Raw genomic sequence first — 23044 nt, 5'->3', positions numbered from 1 at the left:
AAGAACAAGTAGGTCAATGGGACAGAATACAGAGCCCATAAATATACCTACATAAATACAGTCAACTGATCTTTGACAAAGTACAAAGGCAATATAATGGATCAAGACATCTTTCCAACACGTAATGCTGGAACAAATGGAGGTCCACATGGAAAAAAATGATTCTATACATTGACCTTATACCCTTCACAAAAATGAACTCAAATGGAGTATATGTAAAATACAAAATCACAGAGTTCCTGGGAGATAGCATAGGAAAAAAATAACCTTGGCTATAGCAATAACTTTTTATATACAATACTAAAGTCATTATCAATGAAATAAATAATTGATAAGTTGGAATTTATAAACTTAATAATTTATGCTTTACAAAATACATTGTCAAGAGAATGAGGGTAGAAGACACAGACTGGGACAAAATATTTGCCAAAGAAATATCTGATAAAGGATTGTTATCTAAAATATACAAATAACTCTTAAAATTCAACAAGAAAATCAACAATCCAACTGAAAAATTAGCCAAGGACTTGAACAGACAACTCACGAAAGAAGATATGCAGATGGAAAATCAAAATGAAAATGAAAAGATATTTAAGCATATGAAAAGATGTTTAACATCATCTGTCATTAGGAATTACAAATTAAAACAACAATGAGATACTCCTACATACTTATTAGAATAGCCAAAATCCAAAAACACTGACAAAACCAAATGCTGAAGATGATGTGGAGCAACAGGAACTCTCATTCATTGCTGGTGGGAATGCAAAATGGTACATCCACTTGGGAAGACAGTTTGGCAAATCTAAACATACTCATACCCTATGATCCAGAAATCATGCTCCTTGGTATTTACCCAAAGAAATCGAAAACTTATGTCCATGTTAAAACAGATGTACATGTATGTTTATAGCAGCCTTACTCTTAATTGCCAAAACTTGGAAGTGATCAAGATTTCCTCCAGTAAGCAAATGAATAAATAAACTATAGTACAATTTAAAAAAATGGAGAGAAAACATGATTAAACATTTTTCCAAAGACATACAGATGGCCAACAGACACAGGAAAAGATGTTCATCATCACCCGCAATCAGGGAAATACAAATCAAAACTATGAGATATCACTTCACACCTGTCAGAATGGCTAAAATAAACAACACAAGAAACAGGAGGTATTGGTGAGGATACTGAGAAAGGTGAGCCCTTTTGCACTGCTGATGGGAATGCAAACTGGTGCAGTCACTCTTGAAACAACAGTATGAGGTTCCTTAAAAAGTTAAAATAGAACTATCCAGCAATTGCACTACTAGGTATTTAGCCAAAGAATAAAAAAATACTAATTGAAAGGGATACATACATCTCTATGTTTACAACAGCATTACTTACAATAGCCAAATTACAGAAACAGCCCAAGTGTCCACTGACTAATGAATGGATAAAGAATACGTGAGATGACAGATAGATAGATAGATAGATAGATAGATACATACATACATACATACATATACATAAAATGGAATATTGTCCAGCCATAAAAAGGAATGAAATCTCGCCATTTGCAAGGCCATGGATGGAGCTATAGAGCATAATGCTAAGTGGAATAAGTCAGTTAGGGAAATACCATACAAATACCGCATAATTTCATTCATATGTGGAATTTAAGAAAAAAACAGATGAGCAAATGGAAAAAATAGAGGGAGAGAGACAAACCAAGAAACAGACTCTTAACTATTGGGAGCAAACTAATGGTTAGCAGAGGGGACGGGGGCAGGGGACTAAGTGAAATAGGAGGTTAGAGATTAAGGAGTGCACTTGTTATAATGGGCACAGGATGATGTATGGAAGTGTTGAATCACTATATTGTACACCTGAAACTAATATTATATTGTATGTTAACTAACTGGGATTAAAAAATTTTTTAAATAAATAAATAAACTATAATATATCCAGAGAATAGAATAAAATATTCAATGCTAAAAATAAATGAGCTATCAAACCATGAAAAGAAACAGATGAAGCCTAAATACAAACACTATGTTGCATACATGAAAGAAGTCAATTTCAGAAAGCTACATATTGTATAATCCAACCATGTAACATTCTATAAAGGTCATAACTAAAAACAGTAAAGAGTTCAATGGTTGTAGGACATAATGGGGATGGAAAAGATAAATAGGCAGATCACAGAAGATTTTTTAAGTCAGTGAAATATTCTACATGATGTTATCAGGGTGGTTATATGTCATTATACATTGTCAAAAACCCAATATACAAAACCAGGATGTAAACTATGGACGTTGGACGATAATGATGCGTCCAAGTAGGTTCATCAATCATAACAAATGTACCTGTGTGGTGTAGAACTCTATATTTTCTACTCAATTCTGCTGTGAATCTCAAATTGCCTAAAATATTTTTTTAAAAAAAGATATTTTCAGTGCTATGCAAATTATTATTATTTTTTTTTATTGGTGTTCAATTTACTAACATACAGAATAACACCCAGTGCCCGTCACCCATTCACTCCCACCCCCCGCCCTCCTCCCCTTCTACCACCCCTAGTTCGTTTCCCAGAGTTAGCAGTCTTTACGTTCTGTCTCCCTTTCTGATATTTCCCACACATTTCTTCTCCCTTCCCTTATTTTCCCTTTCACTATTATTTATATAGTGCTATGCAAATTAAATAAGGCTTGCCAAGGCGCATATACCTCCCTAATAGGAAGCTAGGCAGTGAGGAAAAAAATCACCATTTATTAAGAAGAAATGAAATAATTATTGGTAAAGGGCAGCATTTTTCAAGGTACTCATCAAAAGAAATTTACTTCAGGAAATAATTTTGAGAAACTCTATTATATTCTCTCTTAGAAAACAACAATGCATGTTTGCTAATAAATCCTGAAATTAAAAAAAAAAACTACTTAACTTTGTTTAATGTAGTGCTTATGTATTCAGCAAACCCTTATAGAACATTTCCTTCACAGGAGGTACTCTTCTGGGCATTTTTTTCAAATATTAACTCTTCATTAAACTTTTCATAAGAATTAACTCAACTGAAACTCCCACAAGAACTATTTGAGAGGGCCACTATTAGCATTATTCCCATTTAACAAATGAGAAAACTGATTTACAAAGAAATTAAGTGAGTTATCCAAGTCAGCAGCTAATAATCCATGGCTAGGAGTCATCAAACACGTGCAAGCATGGAACCAGTTTCTAATATAAAATTATGAAAATAAAATGTAGTTAGGACTCTGTTGCACTTTGGAAATTAATCGTAGATCATGTTTTAGTTTTCAAAAATGTTTCCTTTGGATTTTCTCACTTGGAAGTATAATCACCCTAGAGATAGGAAGCACAGAGATACTTTATAAATACTAAATGGTTCTTCCAAGATTACAGAAATAAGTGATGATGTTAAAATTTCAGTTTTGGTTGTCTGTTCTCTTTGCAATATGCTCTGCTTTAAAAAGTGAGATTTTTCTACTCTACAAGTGAAGATGGCCAAAGAAGAGGTGAAGGGATGATGTGCTTTAAGAATAGAAGGGATGTGAAGGCCAACTGTAAAACTGTAAGGTTTAGTTCCAGTCTAAGGTACTTGGACCTTTCATTCATTGATTGAATGAAAGAAAATGGTGCTTCAATGAGGATTTTTGCTAATCAGGGAACAATCAAAGGAGTTCTCTGTAAAGGTGCATCTACACAATATGAAAAACATTTGGAACAAAGAAAGAATGGAATCTGGGAGAACCATAAATTATTAAATTAGCAGTGTGGTCTAAAATAAAAGGTTGTCTGATTAAAATAACATGTTTTATGCCCCTCAATCATACACCAGAGGTTTATATATGAAACTTTAGAGGTAAATACATTTACATAAAAATGAGGTCATTTTCCTTTATTTACTGTTTTTATATATCTCTATTATCCTATTTCCTCTACAGTCAGAGTGAAGTTCCTACTTAGCTTCTCTTCAGGAAGAGAAGAGTAATTACCCTTTTAGACCAGAGAGATTATTGCTACCTTACTGCACAAAATGGAGAAGCATGCACTATAAATCTACAAGGAATCCTCTCCTAACTTCTGTAAGTCCTTTAACTGCATTTTACAGTAAGTTCTTCTTTCTCTTTAAAGGCATCTGGGCTCTTTTCAGCTTAAAACCAACAAATACAAAAGAACATATCTTAAGGCAATTATATACTGCTGTTTTCACATGATTAGGTCAACTTGACAAATACTCAAAACTGAAACAGAACTCCAAACCATGCTGCTCACAAGGACATGCACACAGCCTTAAAGGATTTTTCAAGGTTCTGACAAGAACATAAAATAAGAATCTCTCCAAAAAAAAAAAAAAAAAAAAGGCAAGTCTGAGGAATGGAAAGTCAATTTTGACCATGAAATATATATGCATATACTTCTTAATGTGATTTTTAATATTGGATAACCAACCCAAAACAGCTACATATGTTCCCATCTTTGGGTATGAGTTCATTCAGTGTTAGAGAAAATGATCCCATAGACTTGCAGAACCTGTTTTCAGGCAGGCTATCATGCAAACAGGGTCAAGGCACTATAAGGATCCTCATCCTGGCTTGGGGGTAGGGCACACATTTTGAGCCTATTTCTGCTGGCTCTGTCAGTATATTAAGCTGCAGTCTGCATGAAGTTTCTATTCTCGTTTCCATTCTGTTGCTTTCAATGTTTTTGGAATCAGTTGAAGTTGAAACATCTTGGAAGTAAAGTTTGGTTTTTTGAAGCCCCTGGTTTCAATTATTTTTAAATCTGACGCACAAACACTGCTTTTAAAGATATGTGACTAAAGTGCCAAATAAGGATCTTTTGATTTTTTGAAATACATGTGGTTGAAATTTGAGACCTGGCTGCTGCCAAGCTGCAGCTCAGGGAATAGAATACTGGCACAAGAAAATGAGCTGTTGTTCAGAGGATAATGTTAGAAGGAACTGTCCTACAGAAGGAAAATGTAAATTTTCATGATTTAGCTTATGCTTGTAGGACAATTCCATAATCTTCTGTTAAACATGTAAAAGTTGAAGTGCTGACTCTCCTATTGTCCATTCAGATTCTTAGCTGTAAGTTTCTATTTATAAGCCTGACTTAGATTGATTCCTTATAATAATAATTTAAAAAAAAACATTTACATGATACTAAGACACATTCATACTAATTCAAACAATCCTATATTTTTAAGTGTAACCTAAAGGTAATAGGTATTGATTTCTCTAAGAGAAAAGTACAGTAACTTAATAGACCCTTCTGGTGCAACTGGAACTGTGGTAAGATCATTCAGGCTAAAATGTTATTCAGGGGGAAAGTATCAAAGTATAATTTACCTGTTTGTGGCAGGTATTATAAGCAAGTGCCTCCAATAACTTATATTAGAGCATTTACAGAAGTCACTGTAGTTCATGATATAATATTTTAGCAATGTTATACATAAAAAGAAAACTCAATGGTACTATCATTTTTGACTAGCTAATGGTAGATGCCACATTTGGCAAAATATACCAGAAACTCTTATATCAACTAGAAAGATTTAAAAGTTGAAACTAGATTGTGCTGCCAAAGAGGACCATTAAGAAATAGCAAAATCATAAGAAAACTAACATGCAATAAAATCAAATTTTAAGAATCATACCAGAAATGGAGAAAGTACTATTTAAATATTTTCAGAGTCAATTACCAAATTCTTAGAATTGGTTACCTCAGACAAGTAGGATTAGAAGAGCAAAGTGATACTCATATTATTTTTTCATAATTCTGTACTGTCTGGATTACTTGTATAATAAGTTACTTTATAGTAACAAAAGAATACACAAAGAAAGATAATAGATAATAGATAATAGGTCTCCTTGTTAACTTATGTTAACTATATAGTTATAGAACATCAAATCTACAGGTTAAATGCAAAAATATAAGCCAGCTAAGCATAAGCATATAAAGCCCAACCACCATAAAGCTGAATATCCAGATAAATTTTTACTATTTATTCAGATGCTTTATAAGGCACAACCACAAAATCATTATCTACATATACAAAAGGACAAAATAGACCATATGACTTAAATTCATGTATATTGATATAGTAATCATATGGGCAATCACTGGAGAAAATAGTTAAGGGTGATAAGAGCATTTTATGAATACTATATGTTTATGAGAGAGTCTAGGATAGAAAATAGAAAGTGTTCTTTTTTTCTAAATGTTCTGAAAAGTGTTCCAGAGAAAAATTGATATTTCAGAAATGTTTGTTTGGAAGCTAGATGAAGTTTGGTAAACTTAAGAGAATGACAGATTCCAATTAGATGTTTGAAAAAAGACATGAAAGGAGACACTGATAAATGGTAAAAAGAAACTCATCTGAGGACTGAAAAAAAACAACATAATTAAAGGTATTCATGCTGTAGGAAAGCCTGCTCTCGTCCAGAAGCCTTACTTGGCATTTGTATGAATGCCTATAGATGTATGAATCATGTTGAAAGTGATTGTGTACCTCTTCTTTTGACCTATTTTTAATTCTCTCCCTAAATATACAACCTGGCCAGGGAGAATATGGGTTTAAGAAGTTGAAAGTGAAAGCACCCACCATAAATGCCTTACTTGAACTTCTGAAGTTTAAGGATTTGATGCAGTAGTATAATTGTGGTATCAATCTTGTTAAATTACTATTCTCTAAGAGGAGCTGTTATTATTCCACTATAAGAAACAGAATGTCTTTGTTTTATAAGATGGCTAGTTTTATCTAGTAATGCATGCACAGTGTGTTGTTTGCGACCAGATTGTGCTACATCTTACACAGATCTACATGCAGGTGGCTTCTTCCCATTGAGGACCATAGTCTATCAGTAAAGATATCTAAGCCTTCTCACATAACGGTGTTCATGGTTCAGGCTTACATTACTTCATTTACATGAATTAGATTTAAGGTCGTATTTCTTGCTCCTATTGACTACACAGATATATGCAATTTCTGGAACTTAGACAGGATGGCTATCCTTCATGAAGATATTACAAATCTATGTGCTATAACTCTACTGGACAGCTAGGACAGTATATGTTCTCCTTTTGTGCTGAAATAAAGAGATTAATAAATAATTCTTGATTTTATAGGCAAACACACACACACATATATTCTAGCTTTAGAGAAAAAAACATGAAAATTATCTCTTCTTAAAATACAGAAATAACAGGTAATGGCTCCTTTTTGTTTAAAATATGGAGATAAATTTATAAATTGAACAGATATATATCCATAAAGCAGAAAAGTATAACTGAGAAGGAAAAGCAAGCAACTGAAAATCTGGTCATGTAGTCCATGAATATAAAGCCAAATACAGGCTAAGAGGTCATGGGTGAGACCTGCATAAACCTGAAAGCCAGATCTATGCCTTCTTCCTGTGAAAGGGGTAGAAATAAACTGCCAGACTATAGCCCAGAACAGATGCAAAGTTAGGGGTGTGTGGCATGGATATGTGCCACTACACAGGGCAAGAGTTTTAAGCCAAACAGCTACAATGTTCTTATAAGCCTAGGGCAGAAACAAACAGAAAGCAATTATATAGACCATGGAAAACCCATATAGGATAAGTTTACAAACAAGATTTACAAAGAACAAAAGTACATGAATTGCTGATGCAACAAATATTTATTGAGTACCTACTATATGCCAGGTGCTCTGCCAGTGCTAAGAAAACAATAGTGAAAAACAAATAGTTACAAATCATGCCCTCATAGAGCATATATTATGCACAGCAGGAGTTAAAGCAAACACACAAACTAATAAATATCTAAGAGGGTTTACTGCCTCCAACATGAGAGAATTTGAATCAAGAAAATCAAACTAATAACATAATTTGAGAAGATATTAGGAGAATTAGGCTTATTTTTATTTATTTTATTTATTTATTCGTGAAAGACAGAGGTGGGGGGCAGAGACACCGGCAGAGGGAGAACAGGCTCACAAGGAGCCTGGTGGGGGACTTGACACCAAACTCCAGGATCATGCCCTGAGTCAAAAGCAGATGCTTAACTGCTGAGCCACCCAGGCATCCCAGAGAATTAGGTTTAAATAACTCAAAGAGATAAAAAGAAAAAATATTTTAAGGAAAAAAATAATATGTGATGATAAAACAGCAGACAGGAAAAAATATTAGAAATTTTAGAAATTAAAAAAACAGAGTCATTAGGGAAATTTTTAAAAACTTAAAACTGTAGGCTAAATCTTAAAGAAAATTAGAAACCAAATTAATAAGTTGGAAGACAGGACTAACAGAATTTTCCATAATGGATGAGGGAGAAGGTGGGTAATCAAGAGACATGAGAAATAATTTGAGGACCATATATATCTGCCTAATTCCAAAAAGAGAAAAATAGAAAAGACTGCAAAGATGTAGTATTTGAAGATGTAAGAGCTGAGATTTTTCCCAGAACTAATGATATCAATCTTCAGGTTGAAAAAAACCTACCATATGTGTAAACCAAATCTCAACACATCATAATGAAATTTGCTACCTTTTGCAGCAAAGAAAAGTTTTTAAGTTTTCCAGAAAAAGGCAAAATTTTCTATAAGGAAACTTCACCAATAAGATTGATGGCAGACTTCTTATTCACAGAAATATGTGACAGAAGTCAGATAAATCATATATTTAGATGACTCTAGGAAAATTACCTTGTACTTCATTATATGCCTGGCCAGTCTACCATTCAAGAGTTAGAGTGAATTAAAGACATTTTTAGAAATCAAGAACACAGAAATTTTGGTCAGTTTCTCACTGAAAAAAAATTATAAAGGGGCTATTTCAGCAAGAAGAAATTGACTATATAGTAAGCCATAAAAATAAAGCTTCCACAAATTCCAAATAAATGCTATTCTAAGACTCTCTTTCTTATCACAGTCCTATGAAGTTAAAAGACAAAAATCAATAGAGCTAAAACAAAAAAAGACAAAAATACCACATACTTGAACACCACAAAAATCACATCCAAGCGATCCAGTAATCCATGAGTTAAGAAAAGAAATCACATTATATTGGCCAGAACCTCCAAAATGATTACAACTTGAGCAGTAGCGATGATAGCAAACATCACTTTTTAAGATGCTTCTAAAGTTAAAAATTAAGTATAATGTTTTGCATTGAATTTTAGTAGATACAAGCAGAATCAGTGAAGTTCTCCACTATTTTTAATACACACATACAAAAATACATATAGGCATGTGTATGTGGGTAAAATATTGAATTTATTGAATGCTTTTTCTGCATCCATTGTGATAATCAACAAAATTACCAATAGAATAAGGAAGTATCAGTGATGAGGTGGTAAAACATTGATGTGAAATCTTCCTTGCATAAACACTATTAGATTTGATGCATTTTAAAATAACTTCACAAATACAACAAAATTAGATTAGAAGACATTTCAGTGAGATGTCCAACATTAGTTTTTATAAAATGCCATTTACACTCCTTCTACTAGATTTTTGATTTCTTAAAAAAAAAAAAAAAAACTCATGGTAAATATTCAAATAGTATAGTTAATAGAGGGAAAAGTAGTTCTCTAGTCCTCATGTTCCTGCCCAAGAGAATACACTTAAGTTACTCTGCATCATTCCAGAATTATAATCTATCTATATTTTTCATTTTAACAAAAATTCACATACTGAATTTAACACTGTTATTCAATTTATTAATAAATTTGCTATTAAATTTTAACACTGCTCTGGGAACTGATGTCTCTAGTTGGAATTATATTTGAGATTTCTTAATGTAAACAAATGGATTTACTCTTTATCCTTTTTAGTGGTTGTATAATATTCCATGGTATACACCAATATATATATACATATACTACATATATATATATATATATATACTATATATATATATATAGTATATTATTTCATAAATAAATGAAAAACATTATGGTACTTTCCAGTTTTTGCTTTCATAAACAGAGATGCAGAAAATATCTCTGTAGAAATGCCCTTGCATACATGTGCAAGATAAACTACATGATAAATTCCTAGAAGTGAAATTGTTAGGTCAAAGTAATGTACATTTATATTTTTATAGATGTGACAAGCTGCCATTAAAGAGGTTAAAAATGATTTTGATGGCACTATCTTTGTTTTTTTTTTTTGTTTTTTTTTAATTGGTGTTCAATTTACTAACATACAGAATAACACCCAGTGCCCGTCACCCATTCACTCCCACCCCCCGCCCTCCTCCCCTTCCACCACCCCTAGTTCGTTTCCCAGAGTTAGGAGTCTTTACGTTCTGTCTCCCTTTCTGATATTTCCCACACATTTCTTCCCCCTTCCCTTATATTCCCTTTCACTATTATTTATATTCCCCAAATGAATGAGAACATATAATGTTTGTCCTTCTCCGACTGACTTACTTCACTCAGCATAATACCCTCCAGTTCCATCCACGTTGAAGCAAATGGTGGGTATTTGTCACTATCTTTGAATGAGAACTATTACTTCTCCATTCTATATATTTACATATTGTACATCAACAGGTACTTTATTAAGAAAATAAGTGCGAATCAAGTTCTTATGTCTGAATTTTTATTTCTTTAATTATGAGCAAGATTATGCAGTTTAATGTGAAGGTAGTCCATTTGCATTTCTTTCAGGTAGGTTGGTTGGTTGATCCACTATTAAAAATCACAACCAAAACTATATCCATATATATTTCCTGGTCACAATTAATTTTCCATTCCACAGATGTGCCCTTTTTTGAGGGGGCAGAGGGATTCTTGCATCCTGTTCTTGTCACAACCTTGAAAAGTCTATGGAAGCTGTGCTATAACTTTCTTAGCAGTATGGTATGAAGTCCTGTTTCAGGTTTGAGTATTTCCCAAGTTGACCAAATTATGTGAAAACAGCACCTTTTAATTGCCACAAGAGCTATTCCTTTGGGGGCACCTGGGTGACTTAGTCAGTTGAACATCTGATTCTTGATTTGTTAGGTCATGATCTCAGGGTCCTGGGATGAAGCCCCAAATCTGGCTCCATGCCTAACAGGGAGTCTGCTTGAGATTCTCTCCCTCTCTTTCTGCCCCTCCCCCTGCTTGTGCACGTGCTCTCTCTCTCTCTCTAAAATAAATAACTCTTTAAAAAAAAGAGAGAGAGAGAGATGCTTTTCTGTTTGTTGGCTTTAAAATAGGAGTTGAAAAGATCCCACGTGCCTTTACAAAAAGGTGATCTTATTATAAGATGCAGAGACAGTACATATACCAATTGGCAAAGGATTCCTTGTAGATTAATAGCAAATACTTCCCCATTTAATGAAATAGTGGAGCAATAGTCCTCTCTTCCTGGAGAGAAGCCCAGAAGGAACTTCACTACCTGTTCATGTCTTTTATAAAACTTTCCAATATGTTATATAGGCCTTTTGCTTATTGATTTGTCATGTATATATCTAATAAATAAAACTAAAAATTACAAAAGATATATATTAAAATAAGTAAGAAGAAGCAGGAAAAGATGAAGGAGGAAGAGAAGGAAAAGAAGGTGAGGAAGTCACCTTACATAGGAACTGATTTCTTTCCACTGATTATCCTAATTACTGCATTCCTGATTTTTGTTGGTCCTTTCATACTACTCTTGGTCAACTGCCTTTAGACTGGGCATAAAATGTTATCTGCACCATCCTAACAGAGGGAAATCCTTTATTACTTCCAAATTACAAATCAACTAGTTGGTTATCTGGGCCTGAATCTTTCAAAGTAGTGAATTCCTTTGAAAAATCAGTTTGAACAGCTGAACGCCTACTGACATAAAATAAAACTCAGAATTAATTTCTATATTTTTATTAACTTGAGTTTCATCAGTATTCAAGTATTCCCGGAGCCTATAGTCTAGTTCTCTTAGACATAAAATGGCTGATTGGTGATCCTTATATTTCAAAGGGTCACAATGAACTAAAGTGTACCAGCCCCAGAACCTTCTTGGTCCTACATCAAGAGTATATAAAAGCCAGTTCTTAGGCCTTAACTTTTCTAAATTACACGCTAAATGATCTAATGGGTTTTTTTTTATTTCTCAAAGCTTTGAAAACTTAAAGTGCACTAAGTATACAGTCATATCCCTTTATTAGTTACAGATGCAATTATATAGTTTAAAGACTTAAAATTGGTATTTCCTACTTGTGTTTTATTTAGTATGATAAACACAAAATGGATAAAAAAGACTACATTAAAGAATGAGCATAATTGAAATAATATAACCAAGTAGACTATGCTGCAAAATTTGCAGTCATTGCAGCATAAATTTAAAAATATCTATTGATAAAGCAAAGACTATTCCATTTGGGCACAGGTCCTCGGAGAGACCAAGAACATGATAGTCCATATGGCTAAAGCTAACAGTAGTACCAAAGGGATTTTCCTTACAAGATATATTTCTGGTCTGCTAAAATATGATAGTTACTTTTTTAATATACAGAAACATTTTTGAGACCCTATAAATAAAGTAATGCACTTTAAAGAAAAAGTCAAGGAAATTTAACTATTATCAACAGCTTTTTTTATTTTATATAAGGTTAGATCAAAAGGGGAGAAATTATTTCAAAGACACAGCTTGCAAATATTTATGTAACAACAGTTTTCTGCTCATAAATCTATCTTTAATAAAAATATAAGAGATAACAAAACTCTATCAAGGTGAAGCTGCTTGAAGAAATATAATTCCTCGAAGGTTTTGATTTAAATCTGAGCTTGGATTATTTGCTCAAATAAAAGAGGTTAAAGCACATGAGACACATTTTCTGAACCACACTCAAGTTAACCACATTTACCACAGAGAAAGTCAACACCTAAGATACACAGCACCTGGAAAATAAAATGGCATAGACTGTGTTTGCTTTTAATATAGTGTGCTAAAACCAACACTCACATACACAACAGAATTTAGTCCCATTGTGGATGCGCATGCTCAGAAATGGTGTCTGAACCTTTTCTTGCTCTCTCTTGCTCTCCCCAAAAATGGCTTACCTGGGATCATGGGAGATTTGGCCCCATAAGCTATAGTATGCAAATCTCTGCTTTTATGTTCTAAATGTAATTGCTGTTACTGTTGAGTTTTAGTAAAATACATATATAATCCAAATTAGCATTTGATTACTATTTAGCTTTAATGAAAATAATATTCTACAGGCAGATTAATTTGGAAAACTTTGAGTTACCCAGTCAGCCCTGACACACAAACTCTGTGATCCTTGCTGCCCTCATTCATTTCAAGAGTAAATTCACAATGGTTTGAAATACTTTGAGCTTCTTTTGGGCATAGTTCAGAACTCCAACATCTACGGCTCAATATACATCTGCATCTACAAATTCAAAATAAACACTGAAAGCACAGTGATTGTAAAGATGAAGAAACAGTACTTGAGTTACCTTAATATTGTAATTCTATGCACAAATCACCCTCCAAATCTTGAAGAATTTATTCTCTTGAAGGCATTCTTCATTTCTTTCTTTTCTATTTTTCAAAAAAAAAGTATTTTTATGGAAATAAAAAATCTTAATCTATTACTTTTATTGTTTTCTAAATTTTTTACTGGCATGATTATACATACAAAACTCATTTATTTTTCTATTATTGCTATTAGTATCTATTTCATTTCATGATTACTACTAAAAATAATTTTGTTATCTATGGAATATTATAAAACAATCCTCTGTGAAGGTCATTTACATTAGATACAGCACTGTTCCATGCTTTTATTAAGCAAGCAGATGCATCTTAAGCATGTATTTACTTGCTAAAAGATTTAAATGTTTTAAATATGAAAATAACTAATTTAAGATTAATCTGAGAAATCAATGGCACTAATAATACACTAGAGAAAGCTCAGAGAACACAAAGATTGAAATTTGAGAGAACTAATCAGACAAAATAATAGAAGTAAAAAAATAAGGAAGCTGCTATCATGATAAAGGGCATAATTTCAGAAAATATATGTTATAACTGTGAGAATATGATAAACTTGAAAACTGCCCTCATCACTAATTAGATTTAATATAAAAGTGGCCTTCCTCAAAAGACACATAAATTTATGGATTTTATAAATCCAGCCTTTTAAAAATATCATCAGAAAGTCATAGGAGAAACTTTTGTCAAAAGCAGATAACTTCATTACCAATTATATGTCAGTCTTTCAAGAGATGAATCACAGGACTCATTAAGTATTATATCTAAGAACAGGGTTACTAATTTGTTTGAAATAAAACATAACAAATAATAATGTAAATGTCTTTAATATCATATTCTTTAGCATTTAAGCCTGTTATATGACTTCAGAGATTTTAATAATATATAGTTTAACTAATTTAACAAAACTTCACTGAAAATTTACTAACCATGAGCAAAATACAAGCTTTTGCAAGTCCATTTTACAATGAAAAGTGAGACGACTTAATTACATCACTGGATTCCAACTGCAAAGTATATGGTATACAAAACTTAATTAAATTCCATTGTCTTCTTGTCAGAGCAAAATGCCTCATTTTTTTTTTTTTTAAGGAAATCTTGGCTTTACAAGTGTGGGTCCTTAATAAATATCTATATTGTTTGTGATCTCGATGTTTGCTTTTCAACAAGATTTATAAACTTCTTCCACCATTACCAAGCAGTTGTCTTACATAGGCTAGTGAACACAAATCCAAAGAATTGCCATGGCAAAATGTTTGCATCATCTCCAGGACTGGGCTAAGCTGTTGAAAGAATTTCAGAGGTCTTTCAACATCAAGAACAAATAAATATGCAATATATATATTTACCCAAAATCTTTTAAAATTACAGGTTTTGAACCATTTTGAAAAATTTCTATAATCAGGAATTCCTGGTGCAGTGAAAGTACACTGAGCTAAACAGAAAACCTGGGCTGATATTCCAGCAATCACCTAATCGCATCAAACCAGAGTTTCTTAAAATTAGCAAATAATATCTGCATTCCTGGATTGTTATGTGAGAACATCAATCTAAAGACAAAGGTTGGGCAAGAAAAAAATTACTTTTCTGAAGATAAAATCTCACTATAAATGAAAACATTAGGTTAACAAATCTCTATAAACATAATTGAACAAAACAAAAGAATCTTCCATGTATAGTTGCTACAGTAATGCTTAAATGTTCACCAGAGTAGCCAACCTTCTTTCCCCAAAACTATTAAAAATGAAATAAAAATTTCCTTTTTTTTTTACGGTTTTATTTATTTATTCATGAGAGACAGAGAGAGAGAGAGAGGCAGAGACATAGGCAGAGAGAGAAGCAGACTCCCTGGGAGGAGCCTAATGCAGGACTTGATCCCAGGACCGCAGGATCATGAACTGAGCTGAAGGCAAATGCTCAACCAATGAGCCATCCAGGATCCCAAAATAAAAATTTCTACAATGACTTAGATAAGTCTTTTTAGAAAGATATTCCTTATACGAACCATATTCTATATATGGAAGATGAAAAAAGTTCTGGAGATGGAAAAGTCCTGGTGATGATTGTACAATAATGTGAATATATTTAAAGCCACTGAACTGTACATTTAAAAATGCTTAATATGGTAATGTTTATGTTTTGTATATTTTACTACAATTTTTAAAAAGCAACAAAAAATGTAAATACCTGAGAAGGGGCCCAAAGAGATAACATAAATGAAAAGGTGTTTTCAGTACAATACAGTAATGATTCGTGGGTATCATCCTGGTGAACCTATACTCTGTTGCTCAACAAATGTTTAGTAAGAGATTAAAGACTGATTTGTGTGATAATGTATTAAACATATTATAGCCAGACACTCTTCCATGTATTCAGATTATTTCAACCCACAAACCAGTCCTTCATGGTACTTCATAGGACTTCATTTCTTCATGGAACAGTTCCTTCTTCATGAGTCTTCATGGAATTTAGATTCTAGCAAATGTGTGTAGTGGGTATTTTCTGCAGTTCTCATCAACTATGGTCATGCGGGAAGGTCTTCTCAATATTGCCAGACCTTCATATTTTTTAAGAGAAGCCAGAACTCTGATATTTTAGGTAAAACCTTCCAATTTTGAATGTTGGAAACTAATTAAATTGTTAAAAAACAATGTGTGGGCCAAACATCCATTGGACAAAACCAGATTTGGGGATATCATTTTAAACTTCTAAGAGGAATGCTATCTAATATTCACTACTTTCATTTAGATCTAACATATGATTAGTGCCAAGTATCTGTTTAACCCTTGAAGATGGTTTTGTAGGTCAGCCCTTTCACTGTTTATTAGTAATACTTTGCTTATTCTATACTAAGGTAAAACTGTACCCAAAGGAAGGGAGAATAAAACTGAAAAATCATGAAAAAAAAAACCACTATTCCCAGCATATGATGTATCACATCTATATTTCTGGAAGAACACAGCACACTGCTTTCTGACAGCACAATGACCAAGACCACCCCAGGCACGCATTATACAATCCTAAGCTGTGTTTGTTCAGAAGAGAAACAGAACAAAATTTATGAGCTTCACTTTAGCTCATATCAATATATTTCAAGCACCAGAATACTTTTTCATTTTGCAGGTGGTGCTTTAAAGCTTGTATTATAGATTTTAAAACATAATTCTGAAGAATCCTAAGTCCCTAAGGCCCAACAATTAACCCTTCATCATCAAACATTTTTAAACCAATCATTTACCTCTCCTGTGCACGCTGAAGCAAATGCTAACAAGCTCTTTCACCTTAATAAATTAAGAGTTGTTTCAAAAGTTAACATAGGTGTATGTTCAAACTGTATTATGTATGTCGATGGGGTGATCTGGGTTACAAGAAATTCTTTATTGTGCATTTTAAAGTATTACCTTTCTGTGGGGAATCCATTAATTTCTTTCTGTCATCCTCCTCCCCCTCTCTAAGCCACCCACTAATCTAAGCATTCTTGAACACGAACCTTATAAGTGTTTCTTCATGCATGTGCAATATATTGGGTAACTAAATGAAATGCAGCTGGGAAACATGAAGTAGACATTGAAATGACTCATTAGGCAGCTGCATAGAATAGACAGAAGAAAGTGGCAGGAAAATCTACCATGAAGATGCCTAAGGTCATACATACCATTTCCAGTAGATGACTAGAGGCAACATTAAATAAAGCTCTAGGGAAGAATATGGAGCTCTAAGGTCCCAGTGCTAGACAACAATAGAAATTAAATTTACTAAAAATATGTATTCGTTAATAAATTTAACACCATAAACCACTGAGTTTGAGACTATAATTAATGGAAACAAAGCTGGGGTATGAATGATTGAAACAAACAAACAAAAAGTAATATTTTAGAGAAGTCACTGATTAATAGGCATCTTGGGGCTCCAAATTATTTATTTTACTTTGTTTCTTAGTCCTAAAGTTGAGAAAGTTAATACAACATGTAGGTCATGGAATGTGGAGCCTGAAATCCTTTGTTTTAATCTGACTTTAGCCTTTTTTTCTACCCAGATGAGTCTATTCTCTAACCTAAAAATAAATGGGAATAATAATAGACTGCATAAAGCTATTTCTACAAGGATTCAATTATATTAATTGGTGACAAAGTAGTATTATTTGAAACCAGACCAATTTCATTACTTACTTTATCACTTATTAGCTGCCTGACATATAGAAAAATATTTAATGTCTCTATACCTCAATTTATTCTTCTAAGAAAGAAGTAAGACAATATATAAGCCACAGTATTGCAATTATGAAGTTACATACTATCTGTAATCTGTTAGCAAAATGACTATTATACACTACAAAAGTTCATTATCACTAGTGAATGAAAATACCTGGAAAACAGCTCATGTTCCAAAAGACTTTGTCAAATCTGACTATAATAAATACAAAAAAGATAAGTTATCTTAAGGGCAATCATACATACTTTTTTTCTTTTCCAATTATGACCTACATCTATTCAGAGTTTCTAATGATATCCAGGATGAACAGCAATCGCAGTCAATGCCACACACACACACACACACACACACACACACCCATGCATGCATGATCTTAACTAAAAAGATATTTTAATAAGGTCCCTTTAGCTAAATATCCTACCTAAGAAAGAGAGGAAAGATATTATGATATGGATTTAAGAGAGCATTAGCTAAGATAAGCTAAGAAAAAAAGTGTTGTAGAGTTGCCAGTGAACAATGGAAAGCTAGCCTAAGAATTCAGAAAATAAAAATACTAATTTGAGAAACATAGCATAGACTGTAGCCAAATGGCCTGGTTTGTGTCTGGTCTGTAACACTTCTGGCAGCTTCCCTTTCTCAGGTGTACAGTTCACTTGGTGAACACTCATCCAATTAGCTCCCTAATGCCATGTCATTTCTCCAATCAAAACATTTCTAAGATCCTCATATTTTCTAACCATTGAAGTATAAATGTAGTCTAGGTTAAAATATCTCTAAAATGAGAAGTCAAGTCACTCTTCCAGGTTTAGTCTCCAATCTACCCTACAAGAGCACTAAACTCAGAGCATTTGGGGCCACAAGCTGAGCCTATGTACTTCCTAAGCATTTGCACTTCCTTCTCTTCCACATTCAGTTCCTTCTTCCTTAAATGCCTGTTTTTCCGTCTACTTCCTTGAATCCCCAGCTAGTTGAAAGAATCTCGAGAACAAGTAATATTTACATACCTTTATACGAAACTTGCTTCAGCTAACAAAATGCTTCCATCTGCCCACTCATTCCAAAAATCCAGTGTCAATGGAGTGCCAATTATACAATCGGCATTCTGAGAGATACTGTAGGTGCTAAAAAAATATTTGATGAATTTAATTAACTCTTTATCTCTAATGATAATATGCTTTAGAGGTGTCTGGGGGCTCAGTCCATTAAGCCACTCATTCTTGATCTTGGTTTAGGTCATTCCCTCAGGGTTGTGAAATTAGCCCCAAGTCAGGCTCTGCTCTGAGCACTGGGCATGGAACCTGCTTAAGATTCTCTCTCTCCTTCTCCCTCTGCCCCTCTCCACTCCGTCTGCCCCTCCCCTCTCCCTCTGTCCCTACCTCTAAAAAAATAAAAAGATAATATGCTTAGCTATTATTAAAACAGCAATATGAGGATTCTGGTTTTATTTGGGTGTGTGTACTTATTTTAAAGTACTTCGAATTTTTTTTAAAGATTTTATTTATGTATTCATGAGAATATACAGAGAGGAGAGAGAGAGGCAGAGACACAGGCAGAAGGAGAAGCAGGCTCCACATAGGGAACCCGACGTGGGACTTGATCCTGGGTCTCCAGGATCATGCTCTGGGCTGAAGGCAGTGCTAAACCACTGAGCCACCCAGGCTGCCCAAAGTACTTAGAATTTCAAAGAGATCTTTGATGCAGTAACTTCTCTGTAGTGACAACTGATGTCTAACTTGAAATAAGGAATATTTTAGAATTCATCTATAAGGTAACAATTAAATGTCTCCATCATTACACTGGACTTCATTTTACAAAACAAAAGAAACAAATAAGAGAAAATTATTCATTATTCAAAATACACCAAAAAATTAAAAAAAGAATATCAAATCAAGCTGGCAGAAACAGTGTTGAGTATAGAGAATGCAGTCAGGATAAATTGGGTAAACTTCACTTTGCAAAGAATAAAAATATCTTTTTGACTTAATGTAATTTTTTTATATATTTCATAATAAATCATGTATATGAAATCATCTTGATTACTGCCATCACATTTAATCAACATTCCTTTGCAATGTAATGTTTTCCATTTCTCCATTTAAATTTTTCCAAGTCTAACCTGGAACTCCTCTATTATTAATAAAACATGAAGTGACTTAATATACTTGATTTTGCCCTAAATTTGCCTCATTGGCAACCATCTATCATTTGATATGGGGTTCATATATGTTTACATTTACAGAAAGCAAGAAAATTTATGTTAAAAATATAACAAATACACTACAGAGCATCAGAAGATCTGGAAAAATAGGAAGCTAGTATATTTTTGTACTTCGTTTAACAACTGAACCCATTGTTTTAAACTTAAAGATATTTGACCTCAAAAAGTGTCTAGAGGTTTAAACAAAAGATACATTAAGCATATTATTGGAAATGTAACAAATATACTTTAAAATAAATTTATGCAATGTTTCCTAATCAATTGGACATTCTTTTAGTATACACCAAGAAAAAATTATCCATAAATAAGTGTATACCATTTTTAAATTCTTAAGAAAGAAATCATTCTCCAAATCCTATTTATCTTAGCTCTCAGGAACACTGTTACCATAAGTAGCAACAAATAAGCAAATGGTTACATATTCTACATGCCTTCCAAAGGTGACCTATTTTTACATTACATGCAAATGCCCAACATTCTGGCCTGTATCTTTCTTCCCTCTTGACTATAACAATTTCGAATATCCGGTAAAACAAAGGCCTGTATATTTTTAAAATATACAACTATTCAGCACTGACAGTTTGAAAACATTATATGATTTTTCCATTTTCCACTCTTAAATTATTTTCATTTAAAAATATTATATGTTTATACATTATTTTAAAATCTAGTTTCCAATATTATTTATTAAGCATATTGAAAACAAAAAAGTCTCTATTCACTTTATAAAAAATATATATAAACAATAAAGAGTGACTAAAGTTACATTTAACTTAAAAGTTGGATGTAGGCTTATTTAACTGAACTCAATGGATGCTTAAATAAAATTCCAATGTGTACAAATGACTTCATTTCCTTGACTCGTCAATAACATAAAGTATAAGTAGTATCTACATGACATCAAATTAATAAGCTGGTAAGAAAATTAAAGAAATTGGTTTCATTTCTGATTCTTTTGTCCAGAAGGACAGGAACGCATTTATCTTTTTTTTTTTTTTTTTTTTAATGGAGACTTTGAATCTTATCATGAAGTTAGAATCTATTTGGTTATACAATACTTTGGCTTACTGTAGAACACTAAGTCCATTCACATTTATGATATTTTTCAAATATCCATAATATTCTTAGGTCATTATGTCTTAAAAATTACAATCTCCCAAGAGCAGGAGACAAGTCAAGAGAAAACATGTAGAAAACATTTCTTACCTTCTAGCCCCAAGAGACACAGTAATATATGAAATGTCCCCTTACAGCAGTAGTCTCATACACATGCCAAGTTACTAATGGGCTTCTGTAATGAGATTGGAAAAAAAAAAAAAAACCCTAGAGATGTCCAGTGCCAAGACACAGCAACACCAGAGTGCATTTCCTAGACATTAGCTCCTCAGGATACTCTGTAGGAAAAGGAGTTCTATAGTTGAAGATCTCTGGAAAATAGTGCCTACGATATATCCCACCCTCTTAAAGTTATATAATACATGTAAGAGCCAAAATCCTGGTATAAAAATAGTAACATTTAAAATCCTTATCTGGCTAACTCAACATTTTAAAAGCTGATTTGACTGTGAGGATTGCTATGAGCCAAATGATTGTGTCCCCACAAAATTCACAGGTTCAATTCCCATTCCTCAATGTGATGGTATTAGGAAGCATGGTCTTTGGAAGGTAAGCAGGTTTAGATGAGGTCATGAAGGTAAGGTGAGACCCCCCCCCTCCCCGCCCGCCGTGATGGGATGAATGCTACTATCAGAGGAGGAAAAGACATCAAGGCTTCTACTCTCCACTATTTGAGGCATGTAAGAAGGCAACAGTCTGCAAGCCATTTAGAGGGCCCTCACTAGAATGACCCCAACCATATTGGAACCCTAATCTCAGACTTCGTAGCCCACATAACTTTGAAAAATTAACTTCTGTTGTTTAAGCTACCCAGTCTGTGGTATTTTATTGTAGCAGCCCGTGTGATCTAGGACAGGGCTTTCATTTCTTTTTTTATGTCTATTATATAGTTACAGAGAACGCACTTTGGCAACACTGATATAGGCTACCAGAAGGTTTTACACAGGAGAGGGGAATGAATGTGTTCACTTTGGAAATTCATCAGTTCAGCTATATTTGTAGAGAACAGATGGAAGAGAGCAAATTCTAGAAACAATGGAAGTAGAATAAACCAATAGAACAGATGAAACAGAAGTGATGGCTGTAGGCTTACTGGGTTGAGCACTTCAGTAGGTGACAGTTGTTATTGACTGAGATGGAAAGAGCTGAAGGAGGAAAGAGGTGTGGGGAAGATCAAGCCATAGCACCAAATAATTAGTTTTTATTCTATGTGTACGTATTTTGTAAGCTACAGTACCAAATGCATCTCATCATTTTATTTATCTTGGGGTATTTTTTAAAATATAAAGTCCTGAGACCTACACACATAGATTTTCTTTCAAAAGGTATGAAATGGAAACAAAGAACTTACATTCCTATACAACTTCTCAAGTACTTCAGATGATCAAAGGTCATCAGAAGGGTGTGAGGGTCACAGCTAGATCTTTTGCCTTCCTAGAGCTCTTACGCTTAGCAAGTGCTTAATTAACATTAATTGTAAGAAGAATCTTATAACCCAGTGCAGAATAGGATTAAAATCTTGAGGGGCAGCCTGGTTTGGTGCTGCCTTCAGCCCAGAGTGTGATCCTGGAGACCAGGGATCGAGTCCCACATCAGGTTCCCTGCATGGAGCCTCCTTCTCCCTCTGCCTGTGTCTCTGCCTCTCTCTTTCTCTCTATGTCTCTCATGAATAAATAAATAAAATCTTAAAAAAAAATCTTGAGTTTTCAGAACTGGGGAGTAGTAAAACTATAAATAGAAGAAAATGAATATAGTTAGGATGCCTGAAGCCTAATACCTGCCCAAAGAGTAATTGGTATGATCTTCATTTACTTCATCTATAAAATGACTGTTATGTCTCCAAAATACTGTGATTTTCAAAGATATCACATGTGAGTGTCTGCAATGGGTAATTAGGAGGGGAATGATGTCTTATTTTATCAATGCAGACAGGACATAAAAGGCTTAGTTTTTAGTATAGGAAGAATATTGTAGAAGGGCCAAACCTAAGATGCTTCTTATAGAACACTGATGTATGGAGTTCAAGAGATTGTCTATCCAAG

General features: G+C 33.4%; 1 long non-coding RNA gene across 14 annotated transcripts in view; it reads right to left on the bottom strand.

Moving 5' to 3' along the window:
- The window catches only part of LOC144291523 (uncharacterized), a 777143-nt gene extending 755710 nt beyond the window's left edge, over positions 1-21433 (bottom strand). For 4 of the 14 annotated variants that reach the window (XR_013358836.1, XR_013358837.1, XR_013358831.1 and 1 more), the window contains exons 1-2: positions 21093-21432; positions 18673-18789 (exon numbers count right to left, since the gene is read on the bottom strand). This is a non-coding gene — a long non-coding RNA (uncharacterized LOC144291523). Of the gene's footprint in view, positions 1-18672; positions 18790-21092 lie in introns of all 14 variants that reach the window. The other 10 variants (XR_013358834.1, XR_013358832.1, XR_013358833.1 and 7 more) reach the window with 7 other exon arrangements.
- Positions 21434-23044: the final 1611 nt, after the last annotated feature.

Source organism: Canis aureus, chromosome 20 (assembly GCF_053574225.1).
Source record: "Canis aureus isolate CA01 chromosome 20, VMU_Caureus_v.1.0, whole genome shotgun sequence".
Taxonomy (NCBI): Eukaryota; Metazoa; Chordata; class Mammalia; order Carnivora; family Canidae; genus Canis; species Canis aureus.
Note: the sequence above shows the minus strand (reverse complement) of the source record. Positions and strands in the feature narration are given on the sequence as shown.